Below are 22,387 nucleotides of genomic sequence, written 5' to 3' on the forward strand. Positions count from 1 at the left end.
CTCTCTTTTTGCAAGATGATAATTCAAATGCAGTGCAGAATATTATGACCAGTTTGCTATCCACAATGCATGGAAAACCATAAAAGAAGGCAATTACACATGAGTAATTACCAGAAACGGGGGGGGGGGTAAAGATTCTAATGTCAGAAAGAAACTAAGGGCGCAATCCAAACCTGCAGTGGAGTAGGCAAGCCAGGAGGCTTGCACTGCATCCAACATAGGTTCGTTGGCTTCAGCGGCTCAGCCAGAGGCAAGGCGAAGCTCTTCCCCTTACCCCTGGGTAAGGGCTGCTTGCCCCAATGGGTCTCCTCGGACCTGTGCCACCTCTGGAGGTGCAAGCCTCTGGAGGTGGTGCAAGCCTGAGGAGAGCGGAGCGGCTTGAAGCTGCTCTGTTCTCCCCAAGGACAGGGGTTGGGATCCAGCATAACCGCCTGGTCCCAGCCCTACCCCCGGCTCCCTGCATGCCCGCCCTTCCCCCGCCCAGAAACACCCCCCTCCCGCCTTCTCCACACACCCCCACGCCTACCTTCATCACTTGTGTCGGCATGGGTGCGCTGGCACAAGCGGCGGTGAGGAAGCTGCCACAGAGGCTTCCTCCCATGGAGGCACAAACATGCTTTACGGCACATTTGCAACCCTCCTGGGGCTCCTATGCCGGCATAAGTGCCATTTAGGATTGCACCCTAAGGATGCAATCCTATGCACACTTTCCTTGGAGTAAGCCCGATTGAACACAATGGGACTTGCTTCTGAGTAGACATGCACAGGATTGTGCTATAGACTGTTTGCGTTCCGCACCTAGAAAGCACCTGTTCTGAACTCAAAACTAATGGAGTTGGGCAGCCATTGAGATGATAATGTGCATATAAGAGATGCTGCAAGCATTCTTCTAGAGTAGCTTAACATATTCCATTGCCCTGCTTTCAGTATTTGCAAGCTGAATTGAAACAAGGATGAATGTGTCTGCAAAAATTGGAACTTTTGCAAGCAAATAGGCCACTCACAAAAGTATGTTATCATTTGAACCTTTGCAAGCAGTTGAGAATGAGAAAGGTTTGATCTTTTGTTGTTGCATTCAAATGTTTACAGCTGATGGGACTGATGATGCACAGAGGTTTGGGTTTATACAGGTATTTGCTTTGTATATGTACAGAAACTGGAATAAATTTGGGTCCAACAACGGGATGCCTCTTGCACCTGTAGAGCATGTGCATCCTCTTCATTGATACAAATCTATCTCACTAATTAATTCAAAAGCTTTCTTAGTATGGGTAAGGAATGTCCTGTTCTTCCTCCCAATTTTTTGTCAACTTTTCCGTACTTGTGGACATTTTTAAATTCCCAGAAGCTCCTGTGCAGGTTCAAAAGCCTAAAAATATATGGGCAAGCAGCAGTGGCATCACTAGAAGAGTGTGTGGGTATGTACCGCACTGGGTGATACCACTACTGGCCAAAATTGTGAAAATCTTAGTATTTTTGAATAATACCATCAAGTTATATATCAGTCAATGGGTACTGCAGAATGCAATGAAACAAACCACATTGAAATATCTGTATTGTATCAAACATTATAGCCAAATAACCAGAAAAAGAAAACACACCTCCCTTATGTAACAAAAAGTGGATTTCTGTAACTGAAAACTGACCCATGAGACTGATTGTTCTGAAAGTCAACGAGGTGTTCTTATGATCCAGCACAGAACCAATAAGGTGTTAGTATGAGTCAGTTTTCATTTCCATGTATCAGAGCTAATACTACAACTCTTATTTAGTCATGTATCATCAAGTTGGCTGCTGGGTTTTTGTTGGTTACTAATTTAACTGTACTGTTAAAAAAATTTAATGAGGGTTACACCAGTACAAGTGATGCCACTGCATTTAGGTTGTATATACAGGTCTAGCCTTGTTATACACTGATTTTTTATACGCAGATTTGATTCAACACGAATGGCCACTGCAAATGAGAAGGAATGTGCTGATCCTCAGCGAAGGGAAAAAAACGCATCTCTTTAAAATCAGCTTTAAAAAAATTGCTTTTCTTACTGTTGTAGAGAGACAGTCATGCAAGCAATCATTCAGTTCTTCAGCTGAGCCAGGCAGGCAGGGGGTCCTTTGCATTTCTAATTGCTGACTGTCTCTCTACAACAGTAAGAAAAGCAGTTTTTAAACCACAATTGTAAAGGGACACACTTTTAATTTTTTTTTAATTGCTTTTATTTAACCCATTTTATGATATCAGCAGAGAGTCTCAGAATCAAACCCCCGGGGATGTCAAGGCAAGACCTTATTCCACTAGGAGCAATGGATTGGCAAGAAACCTGAAGTGAGTCTTTAAATCTATTTTTCCACTGTTTTTTTATCCATGGATAAAAACTCTCCTTGGTTAGTTTACCTTACCTTAAGTTTAACTTGCTTGGTTATCCTTAACTCTCCTTGGTTAGTTTACCTTACCTTAAGTTTCACTTGCTCTCTCTCACACACTTTTCCAATACAGCATGATACACACACACACACATACTCAATTTTATGCTTTATTTCCAAGCACATATTTAAACTTGATCCATCTGGAAATTTTTGACTAAAGGGCAGAGCCAGCTATGTGATCAAGTGGCCTGAAAGGCTCATGTTGTGAGACAAGTTTTTTTTTTTTTGGGGGGGGGGGGGCAAACTTTACAGTGCCTCACATCTCTCTGCCACTTCTTCTTCCTCTAGTGCTGCTGAAGGAAGAAGGGGGGAATACCCTGCCACAGTCTTCCTGCCCACCTGGCTGCCTAGGAAAGAAGCTACGTGTCCAAGAGATGGGGAAAGAGAGAAACAGAGCCCCCTTAACTTGCTGCTCTTTCCACCTGTTAAAGATAAACAGAACAAGCGGAGGAAGGAGGTGGCATGGGAAAGAGAAGGGCTAGCCTTGCCTCCCTCCTATATTTTTATCCACAACAGAGAGGCATGTTAGGTGGATTGTCTTGTTGGCGAGGCAGGGCAGCACCCTTGGGCTGCCTCATACAGGGAAGGCATAAGTCAAAGATGGTAGGAGAACATTCCTGGAAATAACTGCTTTACAAATAACATAAATTCTTTGTTCTGTGGAATAGACAGTGGATTTCAATTTCAGTGGACTACTTATGAAGTGGATCCATGTTACTCAGCATTCTTATACAGTATAAACCGCATTCACTGCCATCTCTCCAGCTCACCACAAGCAAGGGGGAGAGATGGCTGCCCTTTAAAGCTAAAAACGAGGAGAAGCGGTGAGCTCTGCTGGCAGCCAGAACAGGGCACCGTCTCACCTCCTCCAATGACTCAAAATGCTGAGATATCAAAAACCACATGGGTTTTCCAACCACTTGTTCAAAAACCCAAGTGGAAGAATCCAAGCTCACAGATTAGGAGGGTGATGAGTGGCAAAGTGATACAGGTGTGCCCCTGTTATCTGCAGGGGCTGTGCTTCGGTCAGGTCTGGAGGCTTTTCTGAGGCCTGCAAAGACCACACACATCTGGAAGGCTTCCCCGGGCCTCAGAATGCCTTAAAAGGGCAAAAGAAATCACTTCCAGTTTCCTGAGGAAACCGGAAATCATGTCTTTTTGGCCCTAATGGCCACTTCTGAAGCCTACAGAGACTGCGAATGGACATGCGCAGCCCTGCAGGCCTCAGAAAAGCCACCGGACCAGAACAGTGCACAGCTCTAGTCAGGTTCAGAGGGCTTGGGGGCCCATGCCCCCAGATATCTGGAGGGGGCACACGGGGGGGGCACAGACCCAATCCATGATTAATTGAAACTTCAGATATGGGATCGTTGGATACAGAGGCCCCCCATACTTGGATATTCTTGGATATTCCACAAAATAAGGAAATTCACATGAGTTTTGCATTCTAATATGTCTTAATCTGTGGAAAATGCCCATTGCCACATGGATTTATGCACATGTCGCTTGGACCTTATGAGTCAACAAGCATGTTTATTCTTCCTGGTATTACTTACTGGGTGAGGCATAGGAATTGGCAGCTTGTCCTGGATATAGAAATGATGTCAAAACACATAGACAAACAGGCCTTGCTGAGGGAGAATCAGCATGGCTTCTGTAAGGGTAAGTCTTGCCTCACAAACCTTATAGAATTCTTTGAAAAGGTCAACAGGCATGTGGATGCGGGAGAACCTGTAGACATTATATATCTGGACTTTCAGAAGGTGTTCGACACGGTCCCTCACCAAAGGCTAGTAAAAAAAACTCCACAGTCAGGGAATTAGAGGACAGGTCCTCTCATGGATTGAGAACTGGTTGAAGGTCAGGAAACAGAGTGGGTGTCAATGGGCAATTTTCACAATGGAGAGAAGTGAAAAGCGGTGTGCCCCAAGGATCTGTCCTGGGACCGGTGCTCTTCAACCTCTTCATAAACGACCTGGAGACAGGGGTGAGCAGTGAGGTGGCTAAGTTTGCAGATGACACCAAACTTTTCTGAGAGGTGAAGACCAGAAGTGATTGTGAGGAGCTCCAGAAGGATCTCTCCAGACTAGCAGAATGGGCAGCAAAATGGCAGATGCGCTTCAATGTCAGTAAGTGTAAAGTCATGCACATTGGGGCAAAAAATCCAGACTTCACGTATAGGCTGATGGGTTCTGAGCTGTCTGTGACAGATCAGGAGAGAGATCTTGGGGTGGTGGTGGTGGACAGGTCGATGAAAGTGTCGACCCAATGTGCAGCGGCAGAGAAGAAGGCCAATTCTATGCTTGGGATCATTAGAAAAGGTATTGAGAACAAAACAGCTAATATTATAATGCCATTGTACAAATCGATGGTAAGGCCACACCTGGAGTATTGTGTCCAGTACTGGTCGCCGCATCTCAAAAAAGACATAGTGGAAATGGAAAAGGTGCAAAAGAGAGCAACTAAGATAATTACTGGGCTGGGGCACCTTCCTTATGAGGAAAGGCTATGGTGTTTGGGCCTCTTCAGCCTAGAAAAGAGGCGCCTGAGGGGGGACATGATTGAGACATACAAAATTATGCATTGGAAAGACAGAGTGGATAGAGAGATGCTCTTTTCCCTCTCGCACAACACCAGAACCAGGGGACAACCACTAAAATTGAGTGTTGGGAGAGTTAGAACAGACAAAAGAAAATATTTCTTTACTCAGCGTGTGGTTGGTCTGTGGAACTCCTTGCCACAGGATGTGGTGATGGCATCTGGCCTGGACGCCTTTAAAAGGGGATTGGACAAGTTTCTGGAGGAAAAATCCATTACGGGTTACAAGCCATGATGTACATGTGCAACCTCCTGATTTCAGAAATGGGCTATGTCAGAATGCCAGATGCAAGGGAGGGCGCCAGAATGAGGTCTCTTGTTATCCGGTGTGCTCCCTGGGGCATTTGGTGGGCCGCTGAGAGATACAGGAAGCTGGACTAGACAGGCCTATGGCCCGATCCAGTGGGGCTGTTCTTATGTTCTTATGTCAGGGCTATGCTGTGGGCACTGATCATGGTGGTTCAGAGTAGCACAAGGAAGTAAGCCAGGAGTTGAGCCAGAATGGAAAGACAAGTCAGAAGTAAGACATAAGCCAGGAGTTAGAAGACGGTACCCACTAGAGGTAAGGAGAGTTTATCGCTTAGGCCAGGATCCAGCCCAGAAGGGAAGACCAAAGAGGCCCAATTACCAACCTGCATAGGGCAGGCAAGGCCAGTCTGGAGCCTGAAAGCAGCTGCTATTCCTGCAACTTGCCACATGGGGCAGCTACTAGCCATAGCCCTAGGCAGTTTCTAGCAAATGGCTAGTTCCATCACTGAATAAGTGCTGTAAACTTGAACCATCTTATTAGGAAAACTTTGGTCATCCACTCAGTAGAGACCCCACTGTCATCTCATATTTGTGGGTTTGGGCTGTTGCCATCCTGCTGCAGTTTTTGGGAAGCATTTTGCCATTCTGAGAAAAGAGGAACTCCAAGCTTTAAAACAAACCCAACCACCTTCTCTGTTCATACATCCCTCCTCTCTGCACTTGCAAAGTTTGGGGTAGCAGGAATTGTTGTCTCCTTAAATGTCTTTGGAGTTTGGTTCCTGCACGTTAAGCTCAATGATGTATGATATTTGGGACAGCTGCTTGAACCCAAATCCATTAGCTGACTGCTCGCTAATCCACAGGGACCAGCTGCCTCATCCCATTAACAGGAAAGCAAATGAAGCACACTTCATGGAGCTGCTCAACATGACAGCTTGGAACGGCTGCCGGGGCATTGCATGATGCCTCCTCAGACTGGACCAGGAAAATCCAAATGTTGTGGTGGAGGCTATTTTTGGGGAGGGGGAGGGGAGGGGTACACAACAATCTTTTACCAGAAGATCTGTCATAGTCACTGCCGCTAGCAAGGGCATTTATTTGGTGGCTAAACACCCTGCTTTCCAAATTGTGCAAGCAGAAGAATAATTCTATCAATACAAAAAGCAGCTGCATTTGAGAGGATGAATGGAGCCTGGATAAGCACGCACTTGTCCTTTGGAGACACAAGGCCAGGGAAGGATTCGAGTTCTGTCACGGAGCACCTCTAGTAGCCAACAACACAGACCTAAGCCTCCAGGGGCAGGCAAAAGGTCACTCGCTCCAGAGATTCCAGTAGTGCCAGCAGTGAACTAAAAACACTCCTGAATCTCCTGCTCCTGCCTCTGTGGTTTGAAATTTTTTCTTGCGAACTCCCTAGGTTCAAATTCTAGCCCAGCTGTGGAGCACGGACAGAATACGGAGCAAAGAGCACTACTGTTGTATATGTGTATAAAAACCAAGTCTAAAATGTAAATTGTACAAGCCACCATTTTGCAACTGGCTCCAACTCCTGGTTCTTTCCTTCTTTTTTTGAAGAATTTCCTACAGCATGAAGGGAACAGTAGAAGAGCAAGTGACTACAGCTCCCCAGGAACCCACACAGCACTCTGGACGGGGGAAACCGGGAGGGATACAAAGGATACCTCAAGGCTTATATACCTCCCCTACTGAACACCCCAGAAGAGCTATATGTGAAAGAGCATCATAGTTACCACACTGTTCTCTCTTACAGCACAATTGGAAGGAGTGAAGATCAAGAGGATGATTATTATGAAAGGGCTCACACAGGGTCAACCCAGGAACTCCTGCCACTTGAGGCCAGGTGTCCAATGCTGCCCCCTACCGTATCTGAGGATGCTCCAAACTCTGGTGCCCCCACTCCCTGGATTGGGAAAGAAAAAAGGATGGAACAAAGGAGGAAGTGTGGAGGAAAATGGTGGGCTGGAGCATAAACACTCCGGCTCACCACTCTCCTCTACACTTCTTTTCCAGTCCAGGAAATGGAAGAGGAATAGAGGTGAGCAGGCAGACAGAGACGAGTCTGCTGAAGCAATCTCCTCAGTCAGCTTCATAAATGGGTCCATTTATCTTGATGTAGGTTTCAATCCTAGGTTAAGGGAAACCTTGCTTAGTCTTTGTTGTAAGCAAAGCTGAGAGATGAAAACAGTCCCATAGACTACAAGCTGAATATTGTCAAGAACTTTACTGAGGCAAAGAAAGAGCCGCAGCCATTGCTGCACAACAAAAAGACAAGAAAACAAGCCCAGTCAAAGTAGGAGAGAGCAACCCACAAGCTCTTAAACTAAGGACTATCTTCCCTATTGGTAGAGGCCAACATGTACACACTGACCAAATATATGCACTGGGTAGCACAGCTCACATGTATCTTGCCATTCCCCAGCATTTGCCACTGTTAACAACAATGCTCTATCATAGGTATCATTGGCTCCTTCTTCATTAACTCACTAGTTAGCAGGAAGAGAGCCTGCACCAACCCTCTAATGATTTAGCCGTTTTGAACTGCTCAGAATGTTTCACATCCATTAATACTTACAACAAATCTGTAATTAGGCTAGTGTTATCATCATTACCACCACCACCAGGCAATGTGATCTATATCCTGACGTTGGGCCCCATTCTCTGGGGGCCCTGCACTGGGTCAGCAAGCGGATCTCCCACTTCTGCAGCCAGCATCTGGCAGTCTGGGAGGACAGTGCAGTGAGTGGAGTGTAAACTTGCTTGCCCTTCCCTGGGACAGTTTGGCCTGAAATGAGCCTCCCAGAAGTAGTTAGAGTCACTATTTTTGAATACCAAGCTTTGCACGCAGCACAAGCATCTGGTTCACCACGGCTGCAGTTACCATGGCTGCCTGATGACTGGGGTGGCATGTGAGTGCCCCGCATTGGTCCCTGCCAATCCTGAGGCCGTCCTGATCATCACCCCTATATTATTGCTGTAGGACAGAAGCTGTGAGCAGGTAGCCATGAAGACCTATTAAGTCATTCATGAGTGGAGTAAGATTTGAACTGGAACTTTGGAGCTCATGGCTCTTTCCTAGCACTGCACCTCACAGACCAGAGTCTGATGTATTCCCAACTGACAGTTGCATTTAATAGTTTTCATCCCTGTGAAAGAAAATTCTCTTTAAAAATATGGGGGGAGGGGAGCACACAATCAGAAAATAGAAATTGTTCTGGTATAGACATCATAAAGCCTCTTTAGCTGTTACTGCTTTTATTTCCAAAATGCAGAACTCCACATGAGTGTCACCTGTCTAGAACATTAGGGTCATTAGTGTAGAACAAAACTGCAAGGCTCTCCAGTATGTGAAAAGTCAACTGCCTTATTTAACACACACACACTTAACATGGTGCAAGAAACTCCACAAATAGTTAGGAACTGCCCGCCTTTGAAGAAATCTGTATCTGGTGAAGAAATATTCATAACAAAGCTTGTTTATTATACTGAAGCAGATATACTGATCAGATGGAAGTTGGTACCTACCTGTGGGCTTGTATGTGCAGTAAAATTCATGCCTGGTGGAGAGGACAAGGGATTGGAATGTGATCCAATGGAGGATGCAATTACCCTGTATGGAGAGTTCAGCGTATTAGCAGATGCTCCTGAGTTCATTGAGGAGGACAGAATCCTTGAAGCACCGAGGGGACCCTCAAGATAGTTGGGTTGACCATCTAGGGAGTTCCCTGAAGGAGGGACTGGTGCCAAATTTGCAGGTGCAGAATTGGTGTGAACCGGAGAATCTGAAAAGAAAGGGGATCTTGAATAAAGGGAGGGTGATAAACTTGGGGAGAGGCACCAACATAGTCTCTTTCTCCCCCTGTCCACATTATATGCACCCCCACTTCCTTGAATGATCTACTGGGTCTGATTTCCGTTCCATAAGACAGAACACAGGACTTATGCATTAAGGGGGCTCACAATTACAGACAAAAATAACAGAGGAAAGATTTCAAGTCTTGATAAAACTAAACTAACTGAAAAAAATGCATGACTTGCTGCTGCCTCTCACAGCCCCAAATGAACTCAAGATGCACTGAAGCTGTACTGTCCCAGCTCCTGGGTATCAGCATTGTGCCCCTAAATCCTTCTCTCCCCCTATTTTTTTTACATTTTATGACAAGTTGTGTTTTGTTTTTGTTTTTTAATGATGCTGCCCCCAATGAACAAAAAGAAAACAGAGAAAGAAGTCCCACTTAAGTCTGGCACCGCTTGGATTTAAAAACAAAACAGATGTAGGTACAGGTCCAGCCTATTTATACACAGATTTTTTATACACAGATTTGACTCAACAAGAATGGCCCCTGCAAGTGAGAAGGAATGTGCTGATCCCTGGAGAAGGGGAAAAATGCACCCCTTTAAAATCAGTTTAAAAAACTGAACAGTCCTTTAACAATAGCCTCCTTAATGAGAGAGAGAGAGGGCAGCTGGCTGACAATTCATCAGTCCTTCTCTCTCCAGTGGCCCCTCCCTTCCCCCTGAGCATTGCATTGGTGAAGGGAGGGACTGAGTGAAGTGCTTGGAGGACCGATTGATGGATTGTCTTTTTAATGACTCTTATCTTAGAATCAAAAGGTCAGCAAGGCTGTTTTTCAATCACCGGAGCAAAGAAATTTTGTTTTTTAAATTGATTTGCTATAGTGCAAATCAAATAGTGCAAATATAGTTTTTTGCCATCCACCTGAGTGCTTGGAACAGAACCCACACAAATAATTAGTCTCAACCTGGACAGTAATAAATTTCACTGGGTAGGGAGATTTAACAGATGACTTCCTATTTTAAAAGTGACAATTCCATTCTGCAAGCAACCCAGCTATAAGAAAAACATAGCTCTGATAATGCATGGGATTTACTCCCCTGTACATGTGCAACCTTTATATGGGGGGGCAGAATGGCTTCAGAGTTTGCAACCCTATTTGGATAAAACAGGTGTAGAGAGGGTCTACTATGGCATGATAAACATCATCTAGTCCACCCAGCCTGGCTGCTGCACACAAAGTTTGGCTCCAGGGAGCAAATGAGAGTAGCCTCAGTGGCGTTTGGGGGGGGGGTATGGACGGACATAGTGCTAAGTTTTGCAGGTCACCTCAATGCACCCCTCCTTGCCGTCGGAGCCCTTCTGAGCTAGGAAAGGCTCATTCTGTTGCTCTCACAGTCCAGAATAGCTCCGACAGTGAGGGGGAAGGGTGGCTTACAAGGTGCATTGAGGTGCTCTGCAAAACATAGCACTGTGCCCCCCCGAATGCCCCTGAGCAGCCTTCCTATGGCATTCATATTTCATATACCAGCCCAACTGTTAAAATAAGGCTGCCTGAAAGGCCACTGTGGTTCGATTCTTTTGCTGCGCATGCCTACTGAGACAACAGATCCAAAAAGAGAAAAAAAGCACAGACAAGGACCTTTTCCATCCCAGGCACAGAATTAAACCTGAAATGGATTGATCACAGGAGAATCAAGGCTCCTTTGACTCTGACAAATGTCTTTAATGTTATTCAGGACGCTGACCTTTTCTTATCTTTTATTGTTCATCTTCCTTTTGAATCGGGTTTGACTGCTACTTCAGGTAAAATAACAAACACTGTCACAGAAACCATTTTTGCAATAAATAAATATTGAGGGAGAAGAGAGAAGACACAGCCTCACTTGCAAACACAGGGACTCCACATCTGGGGAAAGCAACTCCTGACCTTTCTATTGAACAACTGTACTTCTTCCGCACCAGTCAAATCTTACTTCAGTGTTTCCCAAACTGTGGGTCACAACACACCAGTGGGTTGCAATCCGATTGTTGGTGAGTTGTGAAACAGAAACTGACAAACTGAGAACTGACTAGGAAAATGTACTGAGCTTTATGAAAAGTTAAACTGTGCTGCATGCATGTGTTTACTCATAAGCAGGCAAACTAGCCTCAGTTCACTTTAAAGAGCAGGCCCAGAGAAAAGCAACACCATCACAATAGTTCTGATCTGATTAATGCAGGGCTCCCAAAAAAATGCCAGAAGGAAGATCCTCCCCCAGCTAACAAGGAAAATGTATTGAGCCTTATGAAAATCAAAATGGAGCTGCACACGCATGGTTAGACAACCATGCCTCATCCCCTATCAAAGGCCAGTTGAAGGGGAACACAAGGTCACCAGAATTGTTCTGATTCAATGAACGTGGAACTCAGCAAATGCTCTAGAACAGTGGTTCTCAAACTTTTAGCACTGGGACCCACTTTTTAGAATGAGAATCTGTAGGGACCCACTAGAAGTGATGTCATGACTGAAAGTGACTTCATCAAGCAGGAAAATTTTTAACAATTCAAGGCTGCAATCCTACCCACACTTACCCAGGAGTAAGTCCCATTTACTATCATTATTAAAAGTATATTATATATATATATATATATATATATATATATATATATATATATATATATATATATATAGTAGCCTGTTGTACAGATGTGTAACATTTCACCAAATGCAGTCACATACATAATCAAGTCTAATGTATTAAAAATAAAATATTGAAATGAACGGGGACCCACCTGAGATTAGCTCATGACCCACCTAGTGGGTCCCAACCCATAGTTTGAGAAACACTGCTGTAGAAGGTGGGCCCCCCACTATAGTAAAAAGGATTACAACACAGGCTTGAGCAGCTGGTAAGATGAAACTTTTTTTAAGGGCCCAAGCCTATCCAACTTTCCAGCACTGATGCAGTCACAATACAGCCCTAAGGTAGGGGAACAAATGTTCCTTTCATTGAAAAGGCCTCCATGACTCCCCTCCCCCCAGCAAGATGCAGCATGCACCCTGTTGGCACAGCTGCATTAGCGCTGGATAGGATTAGGCCTGAAATCTAAAGCTTAGGTGGGTCCCAAAAGAGTGTCATTTTAAAAAGTGGGTTCCAGTGCTAAACAGCCGGCATACTTCATTAGTAAGCTAACCAAAGAACTGCAAATACCCATGGCTGGCCCTATTATAAAGCAGAGTGAAGTAGGGCGCTTCAGGTAGCAGACTGTGGGCCAGTTCTCGGGGGTGGCACAGCAGCCCACCCAGCACCCTTCCCATGGATGACAAGCCAAGAAAGAAAGGCAGAACTGCTCCAGATTGCTTTTCCTCTTTCACTTCCTTTTTCATTAGGAAGTGGGAGATCTGACAGACAGAAGGAGTGGAGGGTTTGATTTCAACAGGGGGGAAAGGGGAGGGAAAGGAGGGGCAGCATCTGGTAATCTGCTGCAGGCAGCAAACCATAATGGGCCTGCCTTGGATATGCCAATGGCCAGTACACCTGGCAAGCCAGTCAGTTAAGGCTCTTCAGTGATACTTGTGCTGGGATAGGGATTTTGAAGATACCTTGCCCTCACAAATACTGAAGAGTCACTTGAAAGCACTTTGAGCTTCCCTCCAAGTTTCTCAGACATTTTGCTTAAGAATGAAACACAACACTGAGGGTGAAACTAGATATGATGTCAGGAGATCCAAGATCAGATCTCCTGCAGGTAAAAGCAGCTGGCTGCAGGGGCAAATAGGATCAAGGCAGCATCACAAGGGGAGTGGCACTAGTTTCCCCAGTCTGAATTATATGAGGGAAATGCACCCAAATGTTTTCCCCTAACATGGCAAAAAAACAGTTAGTAGAGGGGAGAGGGGCTTTACACTGGAAAAATAGCACAAGGGGAAAGGGCTAAATTCCCTTTTCCCATCACAGCAGTCACGGTTCAAATGAACCAATATACTGCTCCCCTACCATCACTGTCTGCTTTTAAAATAGTTAGGTGATCTAATCATGGCTCTTCAGTGTCTCATCTAATTATTTAAATGCTTCCCCTCTGCAAATAAGGTGATTTTGTTTTGCTTGGTTGGGCTTTAAGCCATTTGGTCATCACATTCGAACATCACATCACATTTGAACAGACACCCTGTTCTCTAAAGCAGGGGTGCAAAACCCCAGTCCTGGGGCCACTTGGGCCCTCGGCCTCTCAATGCGGCCCTCAGGGAGCCCCCAGTCTTCAATGAGCCTCTGGCCCTCCGGAGATTTATTGGAGCCCACTCTGGCCCGACGCAACTGATCTCAGCATGAGGACAACTGTTTGACCTCTCACGTGACCTGTGGGATGAGGGCTACCTCCACTGCTTGCTGTTTCACATCTGTGATGGAGTAGCAGCAGCAAAGGAAAGGCCTTGCTTTGTGCAAGATCTTTTATAGGCCTTGAGCTATCGCAAGACCTTCATTCATTCATATGTTCATCTTTAATATAGTCATATTTAATATATTTAATATATATTAAATATATATTCAGAGAGAATGAGAATGAGAATTCTCATATTCTCATATATTCAGGGAGAATGAGAATGAGAATTCAGGCTATGAGAATGGCACGTTGGGTGCTCCTCTGGTCACAGGTATTGAGAAGTCAAGGGCCTGCTGGTGGGTGTGAGCCCTTGGTTGCCCCACCTGACTGACCTCTGATGCCACCTTGACTGGAAGAAGGAACAATCTGGTGCTGGGGGGGTCACTTGAACAAACTACAGTGATGCTCAATTTCAGTGGATGTCCTTGGGATCTGGTGTTGTGTGAGAGGGATGTTCTTTTCCCATTAAATATGTTCATATTTAATATATTTATGTAAACATATGTAAATTTATTCAAATTTTAAATGTAAATTAATTCTTTTTTTCTCCGGCCCCTGACATATTGTCAGAGAGCTGATGTGGCCCTCCTGCCAAAAACTTTGGACACCCCTGCTCTAGAGTAAGGCAGTACAGAATATAGGGTTATTTTCCTGTTCTTCCCTGCACACAGAAATATATTCCTTTAAAGCGCTAGCCACCTTGTCATTTGTGATAACAGCCCATAATATGATTCACTATTAAATTCCCTCTGGATTGTCTTAGAAGCTATTTTAGCCAACCCAAGTGCGTGCCTATTTCAAATGGTTCATTTTATGAAACAAGTTTCAGGTAAAGTGGTTGCTTTTTTTTTTTTTTTTTTTTTAGTTTTCTCCCTGGAAGATTAATTTTTATCAGTTTAAGGGAGCAATCCTAACCCATTATGTCAGTGCTTTCCAGCACTGGCATAGTGGTGCCAATGGGACATGTGCTGCATCCTGCAGTTGGGTGTCACTCACGGAGGCCTCCTCAAAGTAAGGGAATGTTTGTTCCCTGACCTCAGAGCTGCATTGCCCTCATGTCAGTGCTGGAAAGCACTGACATAAGGGGTTAGGGTTGCGCCCTAAATGTGTTCTTGCTTGCTTTCTTCTTGAGGTATCACCTTATTTTTCCTTTTTAAATAGCATCTAAAGGAATAGTGCCTCTCAGCCTTTTAGTTCCCTGCCAGGCATTTTGCACTAGCATAATACCTTTTCAATCAGCTCTTTTGCAAGGACAGGTTCAGAGGAAGTTGACACTTGTTTGTGATCCACAAAAGCTGGGCTGCTGTACACAACTTTGCCCTTTAATAAATGAACCATAGAAGGGGTGAGCATGGTGCAAGTGCCACCATGTTGCAGGTGGCATTCAAGTAGGCTACATATGAGGCAAGCTGGTCTTCTAGTTACCATACAGAGATAAGCCAGGCAGCCTAATAGCACCCTAGCTTCTTCCCCCGTGCAGTGCAATCCTATTGTGTGTTGGAACAGGCAGGCCAAGAGGGTTGCGCTGTATCCAGCACAAGATAGGGCACCAAAGTGTCTCAGCCAGAGGTAAGGGGAAACTCTCCCCCTGACCTCCAGGGTAAGCCACTGCAGGCCCTATGGGTCTCCTTGGACTTGCGCCACCTCTGGAGGTGGCACAAGTCTGAGGAGAGCGAACCAGCTTCAAGTCACTCTGTGCTGCTCTGGAACGGGGGTTGGGATCCAGCATAACAGCTGAATCCCAGCCCGGCCTCCCACTCCCTGCCTGTCCATCCGCCCCAGGGACCACTCTCCACTGCCCCACCGCCCTGGAACACCTCCCTCCCACCTCTGCCCCACCCATCCCAGAGCCGCCACAAGCTGGCACAGCTTGCTCCCAAGGAGGCACAACGTGCTTTACTGCACATTTGTGACCCTCCTAGGCTGGCACAAGGGACTTGCCCCAGCCTAACATGAGGTTAGAATTGAGCCTAATTGAACCTAATTGAGGATTGGATAATCTCCTGGCATTTGTCAAGCAGTACAGCATCTGCAAGAGGGATCTGAAGGCCTTAGGAGTAGACCTCAACAGGTGGGAAACCCTGGCCTCTGAGCGTCCCGCTTGGAGGCAGGCTGTGCAGCATGGCCTTTCCCAGTTTGAAGAGACACTTGGCCAACAGACTGAGGCAAAGAGGCAAAGAAGGAAGGCCCATAGCCAGGGAGACAGACCAGGGACAGACTGCACTTGCTCCCAGTGCAGAAGGGATTGTCACTCCCGAATTGGCCTTTTCAGCCACACTAGATGCTGTTCCAGAACCACCTTTCAGAGCGCAATACCATAGTCTTTCAAGACTGAAGGTTGCCAACAACAGCATCTGCGTGGCCACTGACTCTTGAGACAGATAGAGACCACAGATTCCAGAGTCTCCAGCCTGGCAAGAAAGCATTTATTTCATTAAGCAAAAACATTCCATCTACAAGCAACAATCTTCATAAACGAAGGTGGCCATCCAACACAGCTTACAAGTACCCAGGAGTTGGGACTACCATATCTGGTGTTCTGTGGGAGAGGAGCTTCAGCGTGCTCTTGGATAGTGCTAATTATGGCTTCCTTCCTGACACACAGCTTTCAGAGTGGGCAGTTTTTGTTAGCAGCTTTTGACAGAACCTTGTAAGAACAGCTTGAGCAGAAGGATTTTGTAGAATCATGGAAGGGACCCACAAAGTCATCTAGTCCAGCACCCTCTGCCTGTAGCAGGAAATCCTCCTAGACCAGGGCACTAGGATACAGGTATCTTGTTGCTCTCTGAGGCATTTGGTGGGCGACTGTGAGACACAGGAAGCTGGACTAGATGGGCCTTTGGCCTGATCTAGCAGGGCTCTTCTTACGTTCTTATGTTTTTAACATGCTGGGCCCAATTATGAAATGTGATGTTTGAGTCTTCCAGGGGCCAGCCAGGTAAGTCCATGCCCAGCAAACTGTCTATGCAGCCAGAGCAACCCCTGAACCTACAATGATAGCACCCAATGCACTATCAGGGGTGGGCAGGGGTTCCATGGGAAACCCATTGCAGGGCTTTGCTCCAGGGCCACCAGCAACATAGTGCTGGCACTGGTGTCCCTGATGCTATATTATTCCTTAGTATAAAAAAAAAAAATTATGTTGATTTGCCTTCCCCTTGTCAACTGAAATACCAGTTATAATGGTGGAAGAGAAAAATAAGAAGATTCTTAGAAGATTTGTGCTGCCGATGGTGATGTCATCCTGGAAGATAATACGGACTCTTCTGCAGCTGCAGCAGCCCAAAGGGACTGAGCTCTAGTCATTCCAGAAGACTCTAGTACACATGACATTTAAATATGGGCTGCCACAGTTCCTGTACCTGTCAGTCACATAATGCAACATGACAGGTAAATCCGCTTACCATCTCTGCATCAGTACAAAAAAAAGGGAGAAAAAACATCTCCCACTAACTCAAGATGGGCTTCTCTTCCTGTCTTGCATCTGAAGAGGGGCAAAGTTCTAAGCCTTTACCGGTAACCAACAGTGTAGTGTTATGTGTTGAAGAAAATCTTGAACTGAGTAATGGCCTAGAGACTTATCCAGACAATCAGTAAAAGCACACGTCACCAATTTCAGCCAAATGTTAACCTTTGCAGAAGGGCCTTGCAAGAGAAAACAGCATTTAAAAAAATCAATAAGATATACTGAATTGGGTTAGACTTGCTGTACAGGAATAGTCTTGCATTCAAATTATATGTATTACAATAAGTGTCAGGAACATCATGAATGTTGACATTTCTAGAGCACGCAGAAAAACCCAGCAATCTTTTTTAAAAAAAATATATATATGTATACGCCAACTTTCAAATAATTTTCCAAGGCAGTTTACAATTAAAAACACATCACAACAATTAAAACCAGCAGCTTAAAATATCTTGAATTAACATGTCAGGGAAAAGAAGAGTCTTCACCTGGAGCCAAAGAAATAACAGTGCAGGTACCAGGTGAGTGTCTCTAGGCTAAGAGTATCATAAAAGTGGCACTACAATAGAAGAGCTCCCCCCCCCTTGTTACCATTTATCACACCACAGATAGGGACACCAGAGGATGGTTATTTGAGATGTGTGGTGTGATGATGGGGTGGGGAACCTTGAAACCAACACCTCCTTCCTTCCCCCTGATCTACTTCCATGCCAGGGCCAAAACTTGATAGACCCTGCTGCCAGTACTAAGATGGACAAGCAGAGAGAGAGAGAGAGAGAGAGACATCATCCTTGGAAGCCTCCCTCCTTCCCAGTTACATGGAGGATTGCCCCCTTGTGTCTCTTTTTTTAATATTATTATGAGCCCTTTTAGAACAAGGAATATTTTTCTCATTCCTTTTGATATATATATAGATTTAGGAGCCAGTGATGTTCCTTAAGTGTTGGCAAGAGGTGTTCCCCAAGTCCCGATTTATGAGCCTAGCTGCTATATTTTGAACAGAGCGTATTATTTCTTAACTAGGGGGCTGTGCATGTCAAAGAACACATTTTAAAGGGCTCTTAAAATGCAAGGTGTTTGCTGCAGGGGCAAAGGGCAGTCTTCCTGGTTTTTAGGATTTATATATACACCAAAATTCTACATTACCAAAAGGTGTCAAAAATTAAGGTGACTGATTTTTCTGTCTATGAAGAAATCCTACCTTAATTTTTACAGCCTTCCTTTTGTGAGAAGAGATCACTTTTGGGTGCTTGGGGAGTGAGTGGCATTAATCTGTGGACCTCCTTGCCACAGAATGTGTTGATGGCACCTGACCTAGATATCTTCAAAAGGAGATTTGATAGATGTATAGAGGAAAAGTTCATCATATATTGCAAGCCATTATTAATGTATGCAACTTCCAGGTTTTAGAGGTACCCTACCTTTGAATGCCAGATGAATGATTCAGGTATCATGTTATCTTGAGTGCCCCCTGAGGCAAATCTGGTGGGCCGCTTTGAGATACAGGAAGCTGGTCTAGATGAGCTCTTGGTCTTATGCAGCCGGGCTCTTGTTATGTCTTTGTCAAATGTTAATGAACTTCTGGTAGGGGCCAACTGCTTTTCACTTATCCCAATGGCTCTTCCATTTCTTTAAGGCAGGGGTCCCCAAACCCCGGCCCGGGGCCCACTTGTAGCCCTCAAGGACCTGCAATCTGGCCCTCAGGGAGCCCCCAGTCTCGAATGAGCCTCTGGCCCTCCAGAGACTTGCTGGAGTCCATGCTGGCTCAATTGATTACTCTCAGTGAAAAGGTCAACTGTTTGACCTCTCACATGAGCTGTGGGCCAAGGGCTCCCTCCACTTCTTGCTATTTCAAGTCTGTGAAGCAGCAGTGGCAGCAAAGGAAAGTCTGGCCTTGCTTTGTGCAAGGTCTTTTATATGCCTTGAGCTATGGTGAGACCTTCATTCATTCATATAAGTTCCATCTCTAGTATATTCATTTATGTAAATTTATTCAAATTTTAAATGTAAATTAATTCTTCCCCCCCCCCCCCCCGGAGCCCAACACAGTGTCAGAGAGATGATGTGCTACACATGGGCTTATCTTAGACTTTTCCAGTGATGGGAAATGACAAAAGAAGGGAGGGGGGAGATAGAGTTTGGTGTTTGTTTTTGGAACAGTCTTTTTGGGCTTTCTCCAAGGTAGACTGACTCTCTCTTTTTCCTTTAAGATACAGATGGGGTCCAACAAACACAATTTCCTCTGCACCACATTGGGGTGGGACTCTCTAGCAAGTGACAAATTCATCTCGCTCCTGTTGGTTGGGCATTGAAAAGCCCAGGAATAGATTGAGGGGAAAAGAGTCTGTGTTCTCTTGCAAAAGCCTAGCCTAGGGGTGTCAAACATAAGGCCTGGAGGTCGGATGCGGCCCGCGGAAGCTTTTTATCTGGCCCTCAGGCTCTCAGCTGCTGAACAGTGCTGAGGTGTTACTGCTGAAAGGGCAGCTTACGTGAAAATTGGGCTCTCCCATATATTGAAAGATTATCAAGACTTTCTCTTCTTTTCAAGATTTATCAAGATTTTCTCTTCTGTCATTTGCAACTAATGAGTTCCTAAGTAAGAAAAAGTGATGCATATTTTTGGTTATGACAAGTTTAATGACATCGCTTCTTGCCTAATGACATTACTTCCAGCCCTCAGAAAGCAACATGAAAGCTATTCGGCCCTCTGTATGAAACGAGTTTGACACCCCTGGCCTAGCCAAAGGCAAAAAGACACCACTCCTTTTCTTCACAGACAATTTAGGGAGGGAAGGGAGGAGAGACTGCTCCCCTTGAACACAACTGAGCATTTTTGCTCCATTTGTATGGGTGCGCACAGGCTGTCTGTCTTCCCATCAATCCCTGCACAAGTTCAGCCTCAAGATGAATGGCCATCTTGCTTGTGCTGGTGCAATTCTCTTTCTTTGGCTTGTGCTGCTTGAGCAAATCAGCAGGAAACCTGTTTGGGGGGGGGGGTATCTCAGTACATTTAATGTTCAGTATTCCTCCTCTCCCTTTTACCCTGAAGTTGCCTGGCCATCTTAGGGCCCAATCCTATCCAATTTTCCAGCACTTGTGCAGCCGCAAAGCAGCCCCAAGACAAGGGAATAAATGTTCCTATACCTTAAGGGGGCCTCTGTGACTGCTGCCCCACCACAAGATGCAGTACATGACCCATCGGCACAACTGCACCGGCACTGGAAAATTGGATTGGGCCCTTAATCTTCACCTCCACTTCCATTCCAAATGTACATACCATAGAAAAGCACAAAACCAAAGGGAGTAAAATGCCTTCAAAAAGGCTAAACTTAGCTGAACAGCAAGATGTTTTTGTGGATTTTGTGGAACAGCTCTGCGTTGCTATCTGAGAAATGGTGGCCTCTGTGCAGCAGTCTCCTACCCAAAAAGTGGTAATAAAAAGGGGGGGCAGATTTTGCACCAGCTCCCCCTTTCCCAGAAAGGTGGAACGTCCCAGAGTGCGGCTGCCTTGGATGGCCAATATGACATAAAAAACTGGACTCCTTTGCTCGCTAACCTTTGCAGTCATAGTGATGAGCAACATTCTTGTTGGATTGAGGTGTGGCAAAATGGAAGTCCTGTGTTTGGGTGAGTGCAAAACATGAAGAATATATGCAAAACACGTCTATGGCAGAATAGTTAGGAGAGGAAAAATTCAATATTTTAATTGTGAAAAGTTGTTGGATAAGAGCTGTGAAAAAAAATCAGGTTAAATATTTTCATGCAAGGACCTCCAGCTCAATCCAATACAACACTGGTGCAGCAGGGCCACTGGGTCAACACTGTTTCCAACACTGAAACTGTGTCGGCTAGAGATCTCTTTACCCTAGTTCCCCTACCCAAGAAGTTTTCAAACTTTTTAGCACCATGACCCACTTTTTAGAATGACAATCTATCCGGAGCCACCAAAAGTGATGTCATTAACCTGGAAGTGATGTCATGGCCAGGAGTGACATCATCAAGCATGAAAAATTTTAACACTCTCATACGACAAAAGCAAATCAAATCAAGTAAGTAAATTAAAGGTTTACAATAGTATGTGTTTAAAAATGTGTTTAAAGTAACCCAAGCAGTTGCTGATCTGTTTTTAAAAAATTCCCCAAACATCCCAAAGGCTGCAATTCTATTCAAATTTACCCATGTGTAAGCCCCATTGACTATAATTGTTAAAAGCATATACATACTAGCCTGTTAAAAGTACAGATCTCCCCAAATGCAGTCACATACTATGGTAGCATCAAGTCCAACAGATTAAATTCACATTGAAGTGAATCAGAACTCATCTGAAATTGGCTCACGATCCACCTAGTGGATTCTGACTCATGCAGAACTCAATGGGACTACATGGATCTGCACCAGCTGAAACACTGGTGCAGAACTGAGTAGCCCCATGTAAGGACAGTGGTTAGGATAAAGTGGATGCCTCCTCTGCCATCCCTGCCCTGAGTCACCCTTCTCCCTGCCCTCTCCTGCCCTGAAACACCGCCTCCCCACCACTGTTCCACCCTCCCCCTGTCCCTCCACCACACAGTGCAGTACTTACCTGTCCTAGCAGCCAAGGGGAAGGATGCAACGCCCATGGAATGGCACAGGTCTTCCCACCAGTGTTGCTTACTCTCCAGGTGTCGAAAAGTGCTTTACAGCACTTTTATGACATTCAGCCACCACAGCGGCCACTGCACCGGCACTCACCTTCCATAGGATTGAGCTGTCAGTCTTGTGAAGGAGCATTGCCACCTGTTCTATTAGCCCTTCTCCTTAACTTCACGTGGCAGTTTTTGCATATTCCCACTGGAATAAATCCCAAATTACTGGACTGGGGTAGGCAGTGTTGAGGTAGTGCTTTGGAGAAAGTTTGTTGCTTGTGTGTGTGCTAGTTTGAACTATTGTGGGAAGTGGGTGTTGGGAAGCAGTTTGGATGGGAAGGAGTGTTCAGGGACAGTTTGATGCCTGGCAATGAGCCAAAAGGAAATTTGGCTCTAGAACATGGACTCTATCTAAAACATGCAACTTCTATTAACTTTGGTGAAGGTCAAAAAATCCTAAAAAAACAAGAATGTGTATGTTAGGTCACAATCCTAACCAATTTTCCAGCACTGACATAAGGGCAATGCAACTCCGAGGTAAGGGAACAAACATTGTCTTACCTTGAGGAGGCCTCTGTGATTGCCCCCCCCAACTGCATGATGCAGCACATGTCCCACTGGCACAGCTATGCCAGTGCTGGAAAGTTGGTTAGGATTGTGCCCTTAAGTGCTTGTGACTCAGTGGCTTATTCTTTATTAACAACTGAAATGTACATGCCCACTTTCTGAAAGACTATATTCTTTATTCATTTCAATTTTGGTTTCCCACACATCCTAAGCTTTAAAAACCAATGGAAACACAACCAAAATATGTTTTATTTCAGGCTTGATTTCTTTCTTGTTCTG

This window comes from Tiliqua scincoides, chromosome 4 (assembly GCF_035046505.1).
Source record: "Tiliqua scincoides isolate rTilSci1 chromosome 4, rTilSci1.hap2, whole genome shotgun sequence".
Taxonomy (NCBI): Eukaryota; Metazoa; Chordata; class Lepidosauria; order Squamata; family Scincidae; genus Tiliqua; species Tiliqua scincoides.